The sequence below is a fragment of the Hylobates moloch genome, unplaced genomic scaffold, assembly GCF_009828535.3.
Source record: "Hylobates moloch isolate HMO894 unplaced genomic scaffold, HMol_V3 SCAFFOLD_2, whole genome shotgun sequence".
Taxonomy (NCBI): Eukaryota; Metazoa; Chordata; class Mammalia; order Primates; family Hylobatidae; genus Hylobates; species Hylobates moloch.
The window spans coordinates 86,798,467-86,804,949 of NW_026652277.1; positions in this window are offsets into that span (position 1 = coordinate 86,798,467).

Here is a 6,483-nt window from a genome sequence, read left to right on the forward strand (position 1 = left end):
CTTTCTTGCTTTAGGTATCACTGAAAGCTGACAGTCTTTCAAATCACTGAGGAAACGAATTGGGACCAAGTTTCCCAAGAATATGCTGCCTCCAGAAATCAGCATCTTATGAGGTCCTGTGTTTCTTACTTGTGGGAATATGCAAAATTTGATTATTCGTCCTATACATTAGATTGGGTGTACCAATATGACCTGGATTTCTGGAGCCACAAAACTTCACCTACCTGGCACATTCTTGAATCTTTATAGAATTTATCTCCCACCCTCTAAGGCCTGTGTATCTTTGCCCTCCTTGTGAGTTGCCACTTCCTGTTCATCCTCCTATCAACATGACATAAACACCAAAACAGACCAAAGTAATTATCTGGGGAATGTCCAGAGGGTGTTTACCTTCAGAAAATTAACAGCTTTGAGACAAAATCATAAGTGCATACTGTTGTTCATCTCATGTGAAGCTAACTATTTGTTATGCTCCTTTAAATATGATATGGAAAATAAGCCGTTAGCCAGGTCAATAGCTACATGTGCCAGAAGCTAAATTACTCTGCTCTAGCAAAGATAGCATATTTGGCATAATAGTTGTAATTAGAGCTACTACTAAGTAAAGTTTATATGAGGCCACTGTGATCCATATAATCTGTTTTTTTAGGGGCTAGAGCACTGAATTATATGGGAATCTGGTGGGGATAATCACACCTGTTGCTATGGATGGAATGTGTCCCACAACATCAGTGTGTTGGAAAGTTAATCCCCAATGCAACAGTGTTTAGAGGTGAGACCTTTAAAGAGGCGATTTATTGTCATGAGTGGATTAATACCATTATCACTGGAGTGGATTAGTTATCTCAGGTATGGGTTTGTTATCAAAATAATGCATTTGTTATAAAAACTAGTTAGGCCCTCTCTAGCTCTCGTTTGCTCTCTTGTCTTTCTGTCTTCTGCTAGGATGACCCAGCAAGAAGGCTCTCATCAGTGGCTGACCAGATGCCAGAAACATGCCATTGGAGTGCCCAGCTTTCAGAACAATGAGCCAAACCAATTTCTGTTCATTATAAATTACCCAGTCTCCGTTATGCAATTATAGCAGCACAAAGCAAGCTAAGACACAAGTTATCTTTTAATATTTTAAGGTGACACTAATCAATTTTTTCAAATATATAATATTGTTTCTTATTTTTTTTTTCTGGGGAAATGAATAGTTTAAGAAGTTTCCAACGGGCCTTCCCCACTATAATACCGCTTACTACACAAACTAACACATCAATGTTGGGATTCTGCCAACTACCAAGTCTCTTTATTCAGGTTATATTTAGAAATCAGGAACGTGCCCACTGGACAGTTTATAGATCCATTAGATCCACAGTGAACCAGACATGTTCCAGAACTTCATTAATGCCACTCTAGCAAGAGGAAAATGGTGGTGCTTTGGGTCCACAGATATCAATGCCAATTGAGATCCATATCCAATAATCCCCAAAAGGTGTGGCTACGTCCTTTCCTTCATATGTGCTTATTTACTACATAATTGTCAGTTATTTTCAGAAAGAATAGGAGGAATTACTTTTTAATATATCTGTGGTGTTGCCTGATCCTTTCTCACGCCATGGATTCTGAATCTGAGAACTGTACTCAGGTCTTAGGACTGGCAAAGAGAAAACAATATTTTATTAGTATAGTTGCATTCAGTCTCCTAATTATCCATTCTTTATTTATTTTAATTATGTAAATTAAGCAACATATTTGATGATTTTCTAACTTGTCTTTGAAAATATTGTGTTATAGTAATCATATGTATAATCATATCTCTAGTCATATATCATGCATATATATAATCATATATATATAACATCTCTGCAGTGCATGCCTCCTCTGCCTGCCACTTCAGCTTTGGTGCCCAGGGTGGTAAATGTGTCCTTCTTGCTTTGACAGTTAAGAGCCACTATCTGGCTTCTTTTTATTTCAGGATACTCTCATACATGTTTCTTTCAGGGAGGCCAGTCCTGTCACAGTATTCCCTGGCCTACAGAGGAGAACCATACTGAGTTCAGAAATGACAGTGCCTTTTTCACCAGTGTAATCCGTGTTGCTTTAATGAATTAGCTATCTTCTAACCTTTCTTGGAATATAGTTTACTGATGGGTTTTCTGATCTTACATAGTATGTCACTGTAGCATGCACATTTAATGCCTTCATCTTCTATCTTTCACACAATTCTGGCACTTCTGCTACATTTATATGGGCCATTACTTTTTCAAACTTTCCTAGTGCCATTCTGCTGATATATCACTGTTTCCTGGTGTCCTTGCCAGTGTGTTAAATTACATATCATGAGAGAGTGCTCCTATTGATAAAGTATCTCATATCCAACTCTAAGTTATATGCCCCTTTTTATGTCACCTTTAGGATCCAGTTTCATTCATGTTCTCCTGGCTCCCATGGTACCTATTAGACAGCTCCTACAATTCCTTTACATATAGTCTCTTTCTTCCCTTAACTAATTCAGCACTTGTCTCATTGAAATGTGCTGGTTTTTAACCCTTATTATTGGAATGTTTGCCTGGAAGGAAATAAGGATAGCTCCTTAGTGTGTGGGGGTGTTAGATGGAAGCATTGTCTTTTAAAGGACCTAAGTCATTTAAAATTTCTGTATGATCTCCAAGAAATGCTTTCTTTATCTTGTATCAAATGAATTAGAAGACACTTCCACCAAAAAAGAGCATTTGGGGGAAAATAGAACTTCAAGGTTTTCAGCTATGTCTAATCAATTATCTTCATTCCAAATCTAAGGGGAATATTTCTTTCTTGTTAGTATCTTGACATTGGCTTATGAAACCTGCTGAGGCTAAGAATCCAACTATCTTTGAAGCTCCACTAGTTGTATTATTAACTTTTGAATTTAGTCCTCTGGTGACTGCCCACCAGTGGCAGATGATTAGAGTCTCCTTAGATTCTGCCAAGAGTCCTTCTGGCTTTCACATTTTACCTTGGAATGATAACTAATTAATCTCCTGAACTCATCATTATCAACTCTTAAAATAAAATGATTCTCAGTAAAGTCTATTTACTTCGTAGTCCTTATACTTACCATTTTCTATATGACATTAAGTTCCAGAAGTACTTACATAGCCAGTGTGTCTTCTTCCACCAGTACTGCACCTGAGTTCTGAGTTCACTACTTGCAACAATTTTATCAACTGTGAAATGTGAAGTCTACTTATCCTCCATTTACCACCAGCAATGCAGCCCTCATTGCTAGATGGCCTGAACATTTTGATCCAGCTTTAGAATATTATTCTACAGTTTGTTTTCTAGGACCCTTTCTAGTAACAACAGAATCTTATGAAGTTCCCTAGACATAGTCTCTAAGATGGAGAGTTTTATTCAGAGAGGATTTATTGGGGAATGCGCTTGGTAGATGTATCTGTGATGAACCAAAAAAAGTAGGATTGAGCAGAAAGAGACGCCAACCCATAACACAGTTTCAATAAAGCTTTAGAACTGGAATGGCTCTTCAGTGTTTTTCTGACATGAAATACAGTGTCTAGGCCTTTATATCATTGCATGATCCAGTGATGGAGTATGGTGCCTCCCTAGTAGGAGAATACTTTTAGAATAGTTCTCTGTGGCCAAGGGCAATTTCAAGGGAGGAACTCACCTGTGAGCTATCAGTCTCAGACATCCTCAGTAGCTGGGGTATACAAGGTTTACCAGAGCATCAATTATCTATTATAGCATACACACGGAAAAAATTACAAGTGTACGTGTACACCTATATTTGATAAATTACTATATAGAAAGCATACACATATAGCCACTATACAGTTCAAGAAATGTAACACCTTTAAACTGCAGAAACCTTTACACGGTCTACATAGTTATTAACCCCATTTCCACAATAAAAATAAATTACCTAACTTTTAGCACCATAGCTTAGTTTAGCTTGTTTTCAAACTTTGCATAAATTTAATCAAAGCAGTGGGTTTTTTGTGTCTAACGTTCTTCTCTCAATATTATGATTTGAGAATTCACTGGAGTGATTATGTACATCAGTTGTTCATTAAATATACTTTTGTATGAATATATTACAATGTATTATTCTAAGTTTGATTGACATTTTAGTTGTTTCTAATTTTTTACTGTTATTAATAATGCAGCTAATAACATGTTTACATCTATATTTTGGTGAAAATAGATATGTAATTCTGTTGTAGTTATAAGAAAGAGTAAAACTTGTAACAGATTCAAAAGATACTGTCAAACCAGGTTTTTGCCAGAGGTTAGATCAATACATAGTCCCACTAGAAGAAAACTGGTGCTCCAGTTGACCTGTATCTTCCACACTTACACTTAAGAGTAGTCAGAGTTCTTTTTAACTTATCATTTGATATGGAATACTATCTCTTTGTAGTTTAATTCACCCAAGATACAACACCTGAAAAATGTATATTGATATTTTTATGTAAAATTGAAGACTACAGAACTTTGATGTTTTTGTTATCTCTTGATTTTAAAGAAGATGATAAAATTTGAAAATTCAATAATTTCTCATTTGTTGTATCAATTACTCTTAGAATAGCAGTACTAGTATTAGCACTTAAATGACTATTGATCACTTTACTTTTTATCTTTCTCCATTGTTTGCCACAATCCCTCTATAAACAAATGGTCAGAATGCATAGTCATTGCACACTGTCTTCGTCTTAGCTCTCATGTCATCTTAATTCTATGGACAACCATATGTTTAATGCTCACATCAGTCCTTATGTCTGGGTCTCTCTGGTCATTGTGGTTATCTATATGTTATTCTATAGTATATTTTGGAGGAAATGCTCATGGGAACACTATTTTTTGAGTTCTTTCATGTTGTTAACAGCTTATCTGTGCATTTTGTCAGTTGTTTTGGATATAAAATCATTGGCTTATACATTTTTTTCTTCAATACATTAAACATTTTTCTCAATTTTCTTCTTTCTTAAAGTGCGGCTCTGGAAATTGTCATGATAATTTAATATACTTTCCCATATAAGTCAAATGCTATATTTTCTAGGTGCACAAATAATTTTTCTTTTTCTAATAATTTTACTGGAATGTGTAATGGTATTGTTGACTCTGGGGCAACACTCTTAGATTTATGGTTTGCTATTTCAGTATGTATTTCAAGTTTTTTTATTATTATTTCAGGGAAGTTATTTTATTATCTTGCTTGGGCTTTCAGTTCTGTAACTTCTATTAAATACTTTAAACACTTTCTGCCTATCTTTGATATTTGACATTTTCTTTAATTATTTTCATCTCTTTCTTCTAATTTTTAATACTACTTTTAAAATGTACTCTTTTATACATTCTATTTCTCTTAAAAGATTATCTACATTTATTCATTATAATTTTCTTTTTACTTTAGTATTATTTTCTAAATAATTATTTTTATTTTTGTTTCCTGAAGACTGACATATTATTTCTGAATTTTTAAATATTTTTATTTATGTTATACTGTTCTTTTTTGTCTTATATTATTTTCTTAATGGCATTTAGCTTTTTTGTGGGTGTATCTTTATGATATGCTTTCATTATTGGGGTATTAGTCTTCTTATTCTTTTTCTTGTAATAATTTTATAGTGTACATTTTCATGTAAAATTAGGCTCCATACACTTTTAGGATGAAGGGACATTTCAAGAAAGCTTTGATAACTTCACATGGCTCCCCTCTGCTGTTCTCTGTAATGCTCAAATGCGTGGCAGATTACTTTCTGAGATATTCTGCATCTAGACTCCTCACCCACTTTGGTTTAGATCTTTTTTTATTTGTCTCTACTGCCCCTGTCCTCCTCAATTATGATTCTGCTCTCAGAAGTTTTTCTTTAATCTGAGGGCTTGTCCCCCAGTGGAGAGCTGGGGGGCCAGATTTTCAAGTTCATAGGAGCCAGACAGTTCCAGCAGTTAATTATCTTTTTTTGTAAAACTTCGACACATTTTGTTATTCTCTTCAGAGATATTGGGGAAGTGGGCTCCACATTAAATAGTAAGAATGTTAAAATTTTCAAATGTATTGATATATAATCCCAAACTTCTTTCACGACATTGCATGCCAATTTTATCCTTATCAGAATAGAATCACAAGCCCCATCTTATCATACACATCCAGGTCCTGAATATTGTTTTTTGTGCTTGACAATTTAATAGATAAAAGGTAGTTTATCATTGCTAATTTAATTTGCATCTCAGTTTACACAAACAAATATGCTTATATGCCTCAGTAATATGATATCCATGAGTTAAGTAGTGTGTTTGGTTTGCAAACTCTGAAGTAATTGTAGCAACTCTTGGACATTAGATGAGGCATCAAAATCCAGATTGACTGTGACTGGCTTTCTTTCATTATTCATGTCAGAATTAAAGAATTCTTCCAGACTCTTATGATGCTTCTCTCCCTGCTGCTCTGCCAGTCTCTTCTCTTCTGATGATGCTCCTTAATTCCTCAATAGT